Below are 12,759 nucleotides of genomic sequence, written 5' to 3'. Positions count from 1 at the left end.
AAATCAGAATGTTCCACAAAATGTCAAGCACAATTTATATAATTACTGTTTATCAAGAAACCATGGTTATTTGTAGTCTCTTTATATAAAATTGGGTCACATAACCCAGTTATTTCTTCATGATAAGGTCATCCTGTTTGCTGTACTGAAGAGGATAAACATGATTTTTTTCTATCTCAATGTCCCTCTTTGTGTCATCTGCCAGTGGCAGAACCTCAAACAGCATTCGCTCAGTTTGCTCCGGATGAATAGCACAGTTCACTATATAGTTGCTTCAGCTGCTGCCACGCAGTGCAAAAAGTAGTGTAGCAGCCGCTAATCTTGTTTGTTTACAGTAATTTAATTTATATGTGATAATGATTTATTAATGCCACTGAGCTTTTGGAGCCTTGCGTTGAGAAACACCCAAATTGGTCCATTAGCAAGCTAAGTTAAACAAAGACTGATAAAACATGTTTTAAAGTTTGTAGGGCTTGTGAGAGCTGTGCAGCGCCCGACTACTCTGTCTAAATAAAGGAGAAAATTGTACTTTCTGCAGCTGCATTGATTTAAAACTCTTAACAGCACCGAGAGCTACTCCCTGAGCTGCTTCTCCTCAAAAATATTGATCACAGTGCGTGGTGAGGATCTCTAACTGGACATGGGGCGTAATGTTACCAACTGTGTGACAGATGATGGGAGTTGTCTCCACTTTCCTGTTAGATTGACCGATGAGGAAACACTCCTAGCAAGAGTGACATCGGCAGAGGACAGTAAAGACAACATCTGTGCATTGTAATGGATGGTGAGGTGTGGGGGGGCTGCTACATGAATAATTAATCCACGGTTTTATATTTCTTTAATAAGAAATAATCCCGCCTGTGTTTGGCCAAACTGTGTTTTCAGTTATTTATGCACATGTATGTGTGGTGCATTTTTAATGGTGTTTACTTATTTATTTGTCCATTTGCTTGGCTGTCATTCTCCATCCGGTTTTCACAGCGAGTGTGGAGGACCTGTGTGGGACACAATCGCACCACAGGCTCTTCTCTGATCCCAGGCCAACCGGGCTGTGCAGTTTTCTGTTTAAATACGCCTGTCATGCAGAACGCAAGGGTTTTCCTGTCCCTGATACGAAACTAGTTGCCTCGTGGAGATATATCAAAAGGTGAAAGTGGCTGAAGCAATGAGGGTAGTGCTGGTGTCTAAATCACAGGACTTTTTTTTATTGTCCACAATCAGTTTTAGATATTAAAGTGTGTTAGTGTGTGTATGCGTGTATTCATTCAGGCTCAGCAGTCCTACTGTCCGTCCTGATGTGAGGATTCATAAATTGTGTGATTTACATGAGCAGCTGTCAACACTGCTGATTCAGCTGTCTCGCAGCAGCAACTGAAACAGAACCTGACCCAGGGAGTTATTGATTTTTGAAAATGTCACATCGAGCCTTGTTGGATACATACGGGCCTGCCAGACACAAATAAATATTGGACAGGGCTCAGCCTTCGTTAACGTGGGAAACACGCCCGTGTTTGTGACCTACTTCAGTTTTAATTTAATAATGCTAATGCTGTGTATTGACTTTGACTTGTTTGTATTTGAGCCAAATCTCAAGGCACTCTTTGCTCTTTTCCTCCTCATTCTCTTCTGTTATGAAACAGAATAACTCTCAAGATAAATGATCTTAATTAAAGTTTTGAAAGTTCCAATTACTGATTTCAGCATTTAAGGCATTAAATGTGGCACTAAAAATTAAATTTAAATTTAGGGGGAAAAACTCCATCGGCCATGTCATCAATAGCTAACATATTAACTTCATCACCCTTTTTCCAGTACACATATCTTTATCTGTCACCCAGCAGAAGTCATCCAATATTCACTCTCCTTTGGCTCTTTAGTTGCTAAATGCTCCACTAAGCTGTTTGGTGCTGGACAGGTAGTGTAGGAGTAGTTCATCTGGTTTATTAGAGCTTATTTGCTGAAAACAGCTGCCAGCTGTTGCTGGAAACACGATTAAGGAGAATGGAGTTTGCAAACCGGAACCACCCAAACAATGAGCTCCAAAGAGAGAAAACACTGCAACTGAGGCAAACTGTAAACTTTTGTGATATCGGACTTGGGTTTGCTACTATGACTATTTAACATTACACATAGTCACTTGATCCAATGTTAATATAAAAATATTAATCAGTGTGGCTTTAATGACATTTTATTTGCACTCTTCTATGTTCAAATTAATGCAGAACATGATTAGTGGTAAGATATGCAACCGCTAAGGAGGTTTAGTTTTCACTCGTGTCCGTTACTTTGTTGGTTGGTTGGTTGGTTTGTCAGCAGGATTACACGAAAGCTACAGAACGGATTTCCACAAAACTTGGATGGAGGATTGGTCTCAGCCCAGAATAGACCTCATTAACTTTTGGTGCGGGTCCAAATAAAGGGATGGATCCAGAAATGTTTTCTCACTTTCTTTAACATTGCAAGAAAGGGCGTTTTTCGACAAATGTCTTAGGTAATAAAGCATGGATGTTGATGGGAACACTCGGGCCATTTAGGTGGCTGGTATCAATCTGTGTATATAAAAGCGGACTGTTGAGCCTTGGCGGAAGTATACACTCTACTTAGTGCCATTCTAGTTTAACTGTGACACACAGAGTAGGACAAGCGACTTAGAAATTGACCATAGTGTTAATAGTGTTAAACCGACTTCTCCTGAGTTCTTGCTTTCCTCTCTTGGAAGAAGTTTTTCCTACCTGAATTCTCTTATAAATCCTGTTTTCTTTTTCTTCATTGCTTCCCCTAGTTTTGCTCAATCCTGGACTCATATTAAGCTCACTAACAACGTAGCCTGATATACTGCAGTGACTTGAGGAGGAAGCTTTTATTTTTACCCTCTGATGACTCCAGGACCTTCTCTTCTGCTGCCGCCCTCTCACTCGCTTCTTCACTTCTCAGCCGTACGAGTGAGAAAGCGATATGAGGTGTGTTCATGAACACGTGCATTCAGCAGATGTGCACATTTTTGACCAGATGAGTGGGGGTTTCTCACATGAATCCACATGGATGTCTGATCTAAGTGGCTTGAAAAAGCTATCAGAGTAGGAGGGCACTTTAACATATCCCAATGGACCGGTGCCTGAAATGAAAGGAACAGAGAGTCAATGAAAAGATTAAAAAAAAAATGAGTGAAAGACAGACCGAGATAAAAACAAAGAGGGAAGAAAGTGAAACTACAACAACACCAGGGGATAGAGGCATAAGCATTTTAATTTTCAACTCTATTGCGTGGTGCTTTTCATTGTCTGAGTAATAAAAACAGATTACATAATGCAGTTAACATGTCCACGGAGGTTTCTGAGAAACAGCACAACTGCATGACATTGATCTGTGAGGCTCGAGTGATAAGGAAAAGGTGGGCAGGGAGTGATGTAACACATCCTCTTATCAGTGCACACAAGCTGGTGGTGTCAGGCTGAAGGTGCCGAACCATCTCTCTGAACCTGTGCGCCTGCAAATCAGTCACCCTCACCTGCATTTTAGTTAAATTTTTAATCACTTGTGAAACTACAAAGATAACACCATTGATTTGGCATTTTGTTATTATTGTTGTATGTGTTGCCCTTTGTTATTGATTTATGCCAGAGTGTTGTCAATATTATTATCCTCAATGTCAATTGTCATAGGCTCAGAATACATTACTAAATCAAATTTAGACAGCCACAGGCTAGCAAGCAGAAAATAATGAAACATAGAAAAGAAAGATTTCTCTGAAGCGGTAAAGTAGAGAAAAATGGTTTTAAGCAACTCTGGCCATTACTAAAGATACGTTCAAGGACGCCTCTCGAGTGAAGCCAGGGTATCTTTGTGTTTGAGAAAACCAAATGTATATGTTTTAAGGAACTTTTTAATGCTGAATAGCTGAATGGGTTGAATGCAAAACATACCAAAGTGAAGGCTAAGAAAAATCTACTACAGACTGTATGTCTTACCGAATATAGCCATGTTTAACTATATATATCTATATATACCATATATATATATATATATATATATATATATATATATCAACTGAGCAAACTCCATTTGAGATGCAATCAGGAGCTTTAGTAAAAGCTTGTAAATGGACTTTGAGTTAACATTTTTTTTGGCTAAGTACTGCTGCCAAGGTCCAAAGTCAACTTTCACCCTTGAATACTGTAGCTGAAAAACAATTGATAGAAACTAAGTCTGCAGTTGCAGATGCAAGGTACAAGGTAATTTAATAGCCATTATACAACACAGGGTTGCATAACAAAATGGAAGTTCATGAACTCCTTCCCACGACATAGATTACAGAACATATGTGCATTTATTTATATACAAATATGCATAAACACATAATGCATCTTTCTCTTTTGATAACATGGTCGACATCTTCACATCAATGTTTGACATCTGGGAATCCACCTCACCTCGGCCTGCAAACTGCAATTTGAATAATTTTCAAATCAAAAAAACATTCTGGCTTCATTATATAGTGACACTATTGTGGTATATGAAATGGTATATGAAAACCTCCCAAATTTTAGACATCAGTTTGGTCCTCTTTTTTCATTTGCCAAGTTTCCATCCAAACGTAGCGCAATCTTGCAAAATAAAATGCTAATTAATATATATTTCCATCCACCTCTGTACTCGAGCAACAAGATAAGCAGTCGGTGGAGCTTATTCTCCAGTTGTTTGCCATTAAACCACGGTAGAAGAAAAGTGGAGGTATGAACAGTAGTACTGCAGGCGTGTGAGCTGACCAATCAGAGGAGACTGGGTATTTGGGAGGGGGCCCTTACAGAGACAGGCACTAAAACGGAGCTTGTCAGACAGAGGGGGGATACAGCGCTGCAGAACTGGACCAAATGCTAGAAAATGAGCATATTATGCCTCCTTTAAAGCGGATGGGGCTCAGCTAGGAAAAGGTGATGTCATGTTCTTTCGTGCATAAATCAGCATTCGGCAACATCTGAATCATGACGTGATGTCAGTTGGTAGGTCGTTTTATTACCGTACGTCACACATGATCAAAGCACACCCACACAGGCCCGATGAAGCAGATCAGCAGAGTGTAGATGAATTATATCTAACGACTTTATTTCTGCTTTGATTTTGCTTGTCTAAGCATGGAGATTTTCATGAAGGCTTTGAAGATACGTGAAGTAGTTTTTATGACTTTTGTCAGTCTCTGTCGATGACCATCATATTAAACAGGTTTCTGCAGCACGTGCACGTTCTCGGCACTAATGGTTAGCCAGTTTATTAGAGCAGCGGTCCAACACAATTGCCTGAAGAGATGATATCACAGTGTGGACTAATACTGCTTTGTAACGTGTCCATTTGGCTCGTGAAAAAAATGTGTTACAATACTTGAAAGTGTTAACCATAATACAGACTGGAAGATGAGAAACCTCAGCAGCTGTGAATAAAAAACACAAATAAACCTGTGCAGAGGTAGTAAGTCATGGTCAGTCACTGCTACAGAACAACATATTCTTACGCAAGATACCCGCTCATGTAAATAATTAGAAAGCAGCTAAAACTAAAGCCTCATTACGTCACACAGTCGCGTTGTAAACCAACTCGTCTGTTGTTCAGCAGTCGTCTGACTCGCATCCAATAAGCAAACAGACTCTATCTACATTAGCAGTCTTGTGACTACGCCTTTGCAGTTACAGCAGAACTTTTTTTGGTTTTTGTTATCCCATGGTGTATTTTTATATCTGCTCTGTTGTATTGATAAGTAGCGGGAGAGCGCTTTTGGAGGATAGAGAAGAGATATGGGTCGAAACTTCCAGTGGGATCAGGGATTCTCCCTTTGATCCACAAGCTCATTAATTAACCATAAACAACATCAAGAACAAGAACAACAATTACAAGCCACCGACTCAGAATCTCCTCTGTTCGGAGAGGAGAGGCAGTAATAACTGGGAGGATATGAACCGATACGCCTGTATAATGCCTGTTGTCTTTGCTGTGTAATGCAAGTGAATGTGACTCTTGAAAAGCCAAAATACTGCATAATGCATGCCATTCTTCTCAGAATAATGCAGGTGAATGTGCTTTGAAGTGTTCACACACGCTCAGAGAACAAGAGCCTTCCTAGGCCTGATTAAATTAGCTTTCGCTGGAATTATTTTTTGTTTTGTAAGACTCCATGTAAGGATGTCCATGTTCAGAATAGGAAATATTAGTAGAAATCTTTTTACTAATGCCTTTGGATGCAAAAGCGTAATGCAATAATGATTTCAGTTTTTCAGTTACAGTTTGAAGGCATTTAATTCCTCTTTGGATTAATCATTAAAGACCTATAGCGCTTTATTAAAACTTAATGCTCCTGCTATGGAGCTTAAGGATGTGCATGTATGTTAAAGTCATGCAGTTCATCTTGGCTACTTCTAGTATTATTTCAGAAATGACTGGTGGAGTCATGCTCGTTGGTACTTAAGCTCTGCAGCAGGATGGTGAGGTTTGAAAGTCTGTTTAAAGCAAGTTTGATGTGATTAGACTTTTGCCGGCCTTGTATTCTGTTTGCTAAGAACCTTTCAGTCGCTACACGTCTTAAACTTACAGTTCTCGCACGGCGCATTCACAGTTTACGATGAAAATCAAAAATCATGAAGTCATTTTTTAAACAATTGCTCCTTAATTTTAGACAGAGGTAGATAAAAAGCCCACAACCATCAGTTTCTGGTTTCAGAAGTGAAAAATCGAGCGGGAACATTTTGTCAGCTGTTGCTAGCTAGCTAATTAAGCCAATGCTAGCACCATGAATTGTTTGAAAACGCTGCATCCTAGCCGGCTTTTTAGTGTTTCAAGCTGACTTGTTTTAAAATGTTAGTCTCTCATAGTATGTCCTTGATGGCTATATACATGATGACATGCTAAAATATTGAGGCTTAAACAGTGACTGAGGCATGTAATGCTAAATAAATAAACAGCATTGTTCTTGCATTGCAGGATAAAGCTTCTTAGTCTTAGAATGATAAATATGACAAGGAAAACTAGAAGACCAGACTGTTATTTAATTCCAACATTGTTATTTGGCTGCTTGGTTACCATATTTGATGATGCGGTATTTTCAAACAGCACAATAATATAGCTTTCACTTTAAGCCTTAAAGCTAATAATAAGGTGTTTTACCTGCAACCCCACAAACTAATGTAGGAATAATAAGCTCATGGCCTTGAAGTCATTTTTTACTACTGTAGATAGAAAGCTGGTTAGCCTGACATGTTAATGACTGCAGTTAGAGAATATAAATACACCATTTAATCATTTTTTTAAACAGTTGCTCTTGTTTATTTGGTTTTGGAAAGGCTAAAATACAAAAAAAACACTCACCCTTCTGTACTCTTTTAATGTTAAGTGTCGCTGCTAGTTATGGTTGCAAAGCTATGATTGGAAAATCGCTGATAGTCATCCGTGACGAGTGAACAAGGGAAAACTACTTTAGCATGTTTCTGCAGTTATCCTACCGGCTGACTGCCGTTTAATCCGCTGTCTTCGTACGGCAAAGTCCTGTCAGTGTATATTAAAATTTGGGCTGTTGATAGTGAAAGTGACTACTTTTTGAATGTAAACCTAATCTTAATCTGTCCAAATACTTTTGGCACCCGTAGACTGGGAGAACCGGCTCTAAGAGAGGGCTTTAGTACTTTCTGTGTTCATCTGGTTGTGATGAAAATACCCCGAAACTAAAGCTGGCAGACTGTACTTTAACATTGTCATCACTGCGGCTTGTCAAAGTAATAATACCACATAACTAAAAAATATGTGATCCAAGCGCTCTCGGAGCTTGCTGTATGATGCGGCAGTGACAAAGAGGTACTTCTGTACCACGGGCCAGATTTAGCCTTTTCTATAAACTCCTTTCTGTCCTTTCTGTCGGTCCATCTGCCGCTCTCATGTGCTCACACTTCTTAGCTTGTCTCTCTCACTCTCTCTTTGTATCGTTTTTCCACCTCGGTTCAGAGTGGACAGCACAGCTTGTGATGTCTATATTGGTCCTTTCTCACCCTCTTTTTCTTCCTCTTTTCCCGTCTCTCAGCCACGTCTCTTCATGTTTAGGAGCAGCTGTGCTGAAGTGAGTCAGGAACGCAGATAGAGACACAAGCTGCATTTAGATTTACAAAGTAACTCAGTATTGGCCATATTCCCTTTGAGGTCTCACCCAGTTTAAGATGTTTAAATGAACCTTTGATACCATGCGACTGCATGGGTCTCCCTTCTGCCATGAATAAAAAAGACATGAAAGAATTTTCCTTTCAAGTCCCGGTGTCCTGCCCACTATGAAATGGTCCCAGTTGTAATATGAATACTAAGAGCCTTTAGGTTTTATGTAACATCATTTTTAAGAAACGATTCAGTTGAATATGTTATGAAATGAAACATAGTGTGTAAGATTAATGAAGTTGTATTCTAAAATGCGTACTGTATAACGGTATCATTCGTAGCAGCCTGGCTCATGATCTCTGTTGTACTGTGTTTGTGTTTTGTTTTATTAACTTTTGTAATGTTGCCAAAAGGGCAGCAATAGATCTGACCTCTGACTGACTGTGCTGAAACATATCATGTATTCTAGTACAGACTGTTAACACTGAAACAATGCATTAATATGAAATGCACAAAATATAAAATGTACATTAAATACATGTACAATGTACAATGAAAGAAAGTTGTGTTTTTCCAACAGGAGGTTAGTTTCCATTGCTGTATCTGCCTCTGGACCTTGTTTAATAGAAAAAGAAACGTACATGTCATGCTGTAACTCAACTTTACAGGCTCCCACTCCCAAAGAAATCCCCCATAAAAATATTCTCTGCCGATTTTTCTCAAAAACATTGTATAGACTCATACAGTTAGTTACGTGGGAGCCAATGGGAGCTGAGCTCACATGAAACCAGTAAAATCACACATCTGGGGGGATCACAAATACACTACCAACAACCATAAATTTAACCATAAGTAATGAATTTGTCAATGTAATGAGTATATTCTCTTCTGAATGACTCTCTCTGCGCTGTCATACCTCTAGTAACGGCAGTATCCTAGACTCCCTTACAAATCATGTGATTTTAAGAGGCATGAGCAGAAAATCAACAAACTTTGTGAAGCGGCTATGGCAGATTTTAAATCATTGGTGCCTTCTTTTAAATTCAGCATTGAATACAATGCATTAAGATGTTTCTTTCCTTGTAAGAATTGTCAGTTTGTTGCAGCATCACTGTAAAAGCCTGTCTGCTTCCGTGCCTGAAGTGTGTCTTACCTCCCAGCAGCTGTTTGAACACACTCTTTCAACTGATTTCACCATTTACAAGTTTTATTAAAGAGTACAGGATATTGATGGTAAACATTTGAAATTTTACAAGTCCAGTTAACAGTAACTAATATTGGCTACTTCTTTAGAGAAAGAAAAAAAATGGAGAAAGTCAACCAGACTCCTTTTAAAAAAAGCTAAATTTTAAGACTTGTTGTTTAGGAGAGACTGCATAAACTTAAAGAAATGCTGTGTACAACATATTCTTAACTATGTAGGCCCACTTGTTCATTTGGCAAATGATTTCTTTGTTTATAAAGCATTGTATCCGTTTGTTCTGGTGATGTTGGTGAATATTTGCTTAAAGAGCGGGGATGTGAATCATCACTCATGACCTGCTAGAAGTTTGGTGGTGTTTGTATCTGCAGAGATCCTGCCCTCTCGCTGCACTCTTTTAATTAAGTATTAAGCTTTATTTTCATGACTGTTCTCACTGATCTCGCTCCATCTCTTCATTCACTCTGTAGCTTGCTTGGCCACAACTGATCTCTCTCTGTGTCTGTTGAGCCGGAGCGGGGGGGCCACCCCTGAATGATGTGTTCACAAACAGCGACCCACAAAGCCTACATATTATACCTTTAAAATAAAAGCTATAAAAAGAACGGAGGTGTTTGAGTCCAGACAGAGGCCCTTGATGCATGTCTCTTGGTCTATCACCATAGCAACAAAACCAATTTTTCATCAAAACCACAAATGCATGCTTTGATGAGAAGCAGCAACAGATGCCAACGTTTCTGGAATATTTTATCCAAATCATAACTGGCATGAGTATACCATTACTTGAGTGCCAGGGTTCACGTGCACGTTAACACTGCCACCTTACTGTATGTGACCCTGTGCACTGATATCAACTGTAACCTGTCCTCTCTTCACGTCCCGCTCTGCCCTGTTCTTGCCACTTGTCCGTCCATCTGTACGCTGACATGTTTTCATATTTTTTTCCATCCTCTTGACCTCATTTCGGTTCACCCCCATTCATCGTTTGAGTCCCGTCTAATTAAGGTTATTAGGTTTTGGGTCGGCTATATCACTGCTCCTCTCGCTCTCCTTTTCTTTCTCTGACTCTTTTCAGGGGGGCTCCACTCAGCCAAGGCTTTCTTAGCCTTTTTTATTCAGGCCAGCTCAGCTTGGCGCAGCTCCGATCAAATCATACACTAGAGAGAGGAGAGGAAGAGGCACAAAGAGATTCAGTAAAGATGGGAGAGGAGCGCAGAGGAGGAGGATAAGGCGTTGTGTGAAGGAGGAGATTGTGTGTGTGTCTGCATGTGTGCTTTGGAAATGGTGTGATGGTGTGAGTGTGTTTATGTGGGAGAGGAGGGAGGTCAGCGTTACTTGGGTGGCACTTAACTGTGATGACTCCAGCAGTGTTGACAAGTTGCATCATGCTAAACCAGCCCTGCAGGCCATAAAAAATGTTTGATAACAAACAACAATTTGCTCTGCTTCGGCCCCATTTTTAGTATATTGGGTCAAAAAAACCCTTACTCTATATTACATACATACGTTATAAATGTGTGGCAGATTACATCATCACTATGTTCAAGTTTGAGCCAACAAGACCTGAACTGATCATGAACTTTATTTGTTGTTTTGGTCCTGACAGTCTCCTCAGTTTTTGAACTGAGATTGTTTCATAACTAATTAAAAGTCCTCTGCAGTATGATTTAAGATACTTTTTAATCATTTTGATTTTCTGGAGGATTAAACAGAGCAAACAGTCAATGGATCTATTTAGGGCTGTCATGTTCAGACTTTCTGACTTATCCAGGTTGGATAAGTCATAAAATGAAGACTATTAAAACTACTTTTTATAGCAGAGTGCTGAGGATGAATTGAGGGCTCTCACTGCCTGAGAAAAGAAGCTGCTCTGTGGTCTCATGGTACGGTGCAAAGCTACCTAATCGCCATCGTGCAAACAGCTGTATTTAAAAATGTTCTTTTACTCGCTTTTAAAACAAATTCACCAGTGTTCTTGATGCCTAACAAACATATAGATTACATTTCACCACTCACAAAACATTTGGAAAGCTATTTTTTTAATTAAGATCTGCATTGTTTACCTCCCTGTTTGCTAGCTCAGTCTTCTTCTTCTATTTCACATTACTGCCACCAACTGTCAATCAGTGGAATGACATTAAACTGGCAGCAGGAATGTGTAGCACATTGCTAGTGTGCCTGCATACTTTACAAACAGAGATTCAGACAAAGTGGGGTACCACTCGTCAAAAACATTGCTCCATAGTATTACTTGTGCTGAGACTTTGACAGGGTAACTTTAAACCTGCCAAACATACAGTACTACTCCCTTTCATTAATGGGTTACAGGTTCATCTAGCCCCAGCCTGTCCCGGTCCAAAGCTCACCAACACTACTCCCATTCTCTAACTTCACAGTCCAGGCTGCCAGCTGCACTGCTAACTAAGCTAACTAGCTAATGGCAGCTACACTTAGCAGCAGTTAGTGGTTATTCTGGTCATATGCTGCCCACTAATTCTCTAGTGTACCATAGTGCACCTTTAGTCAAGAAATACACTTCCATTCTTCTCATGAGACTGCAAAAAGAAAACAGACCTGTAAACATGAAGCTGGTTTTTCCTGTCCCAGCTCCCGAGGCAGAGCATTTCAACGCTGGTCACTTTTGCTCCTGATCTTTGACAGCATGATGTCTTTGGAAGCTTCCTGCTTGCCGGCTCGTCCGTGGCTTCAAGGCTTCTGATCAGCCCTGCAGCCTAAAGCAGACAGCAGCAGTCTGTCAGGCTGCTACTTTGCTGACTTGTTGAACTGTCAGGTTCATTATGATGTTTTTAGGGTTTCACACTCAGAGCTTTTCAACTTGAAACTGGTTCGGCTCGAAAAGAAATTGTAAGCCAGTCCGTCACCTTCAAGACTAACAAGTTTTTGCCCGGGTTGTGAGTGTCAGGTGAAAAGACTCAGCGAAAGTAGGCACACACGCTGTATTCTGTCACACTCACAGCTTGTTCATTAAGTTTTGTTTGTGTGCCGTGTCCTTTGGATCCAATTTGTGTCATTGCTTGTCATGTTTTCTTTTTGTATTTCTTGTCTTTGTTGTCACGCATGCAGTCAACCTCAACTCCAAACCTAACTCATTCTGACAGCACCCTTTAGCATTTGAAGTCTCCATAAATACCTTGTGCTGTACCGATCTCTTTTCCTTTCTCATATATTTTGTCATGTGAATGGAGGTTTCTGCAGCCACGAAATTGGCCCTTGTCCTGCAGATATTTACTGCCTGATGCAAGACCAGAGATTAAAATAATGCACCTGATTAATGTCTCCTGCATGTAAGGTCCAGGCGTGAGTGTGAGGACACTGAAACCGGTTGTGCGTCTTGCGTAGTAACAGTGGAGAAGATGAACTTGCCTGTTCAAACACTAGCACGTAACCACTGCTTATTATAGACGACAGTGTTTCTC

At 40.0% G+C, this 12,759-nt stretch overlaps 1 protein-coding gene across 1 annotated transcript in view; it reads left to right on the top strand.

Annotated features, from left to right (window-relative positions):
* snx29 (sorting nexin 29) overlaps positions 1-12,759 on the top strand; it is a 145,959-nt gene that overhangs the window by 72,222 nt on the left and 60,978 nt on the right. The gene's annotated exons all lie outside the window — the stretch shown is intronic.

The sequence above is a fragment of the Pagrus pagrus genome, assembly GCF_965226575.1.
Source record: "Pagrus pagrus genome assembly, chromosome: 21".
Classification (NCBI taxonomy): Eukaryota; Metazoa; Chordata; class Actinopteri; order Spariformes; family Sparidae; genus Pagrus; species Pagrus pagrus.
This window is presented reverse-complemented; position numbering and strand designations above follow the sequence as displayed.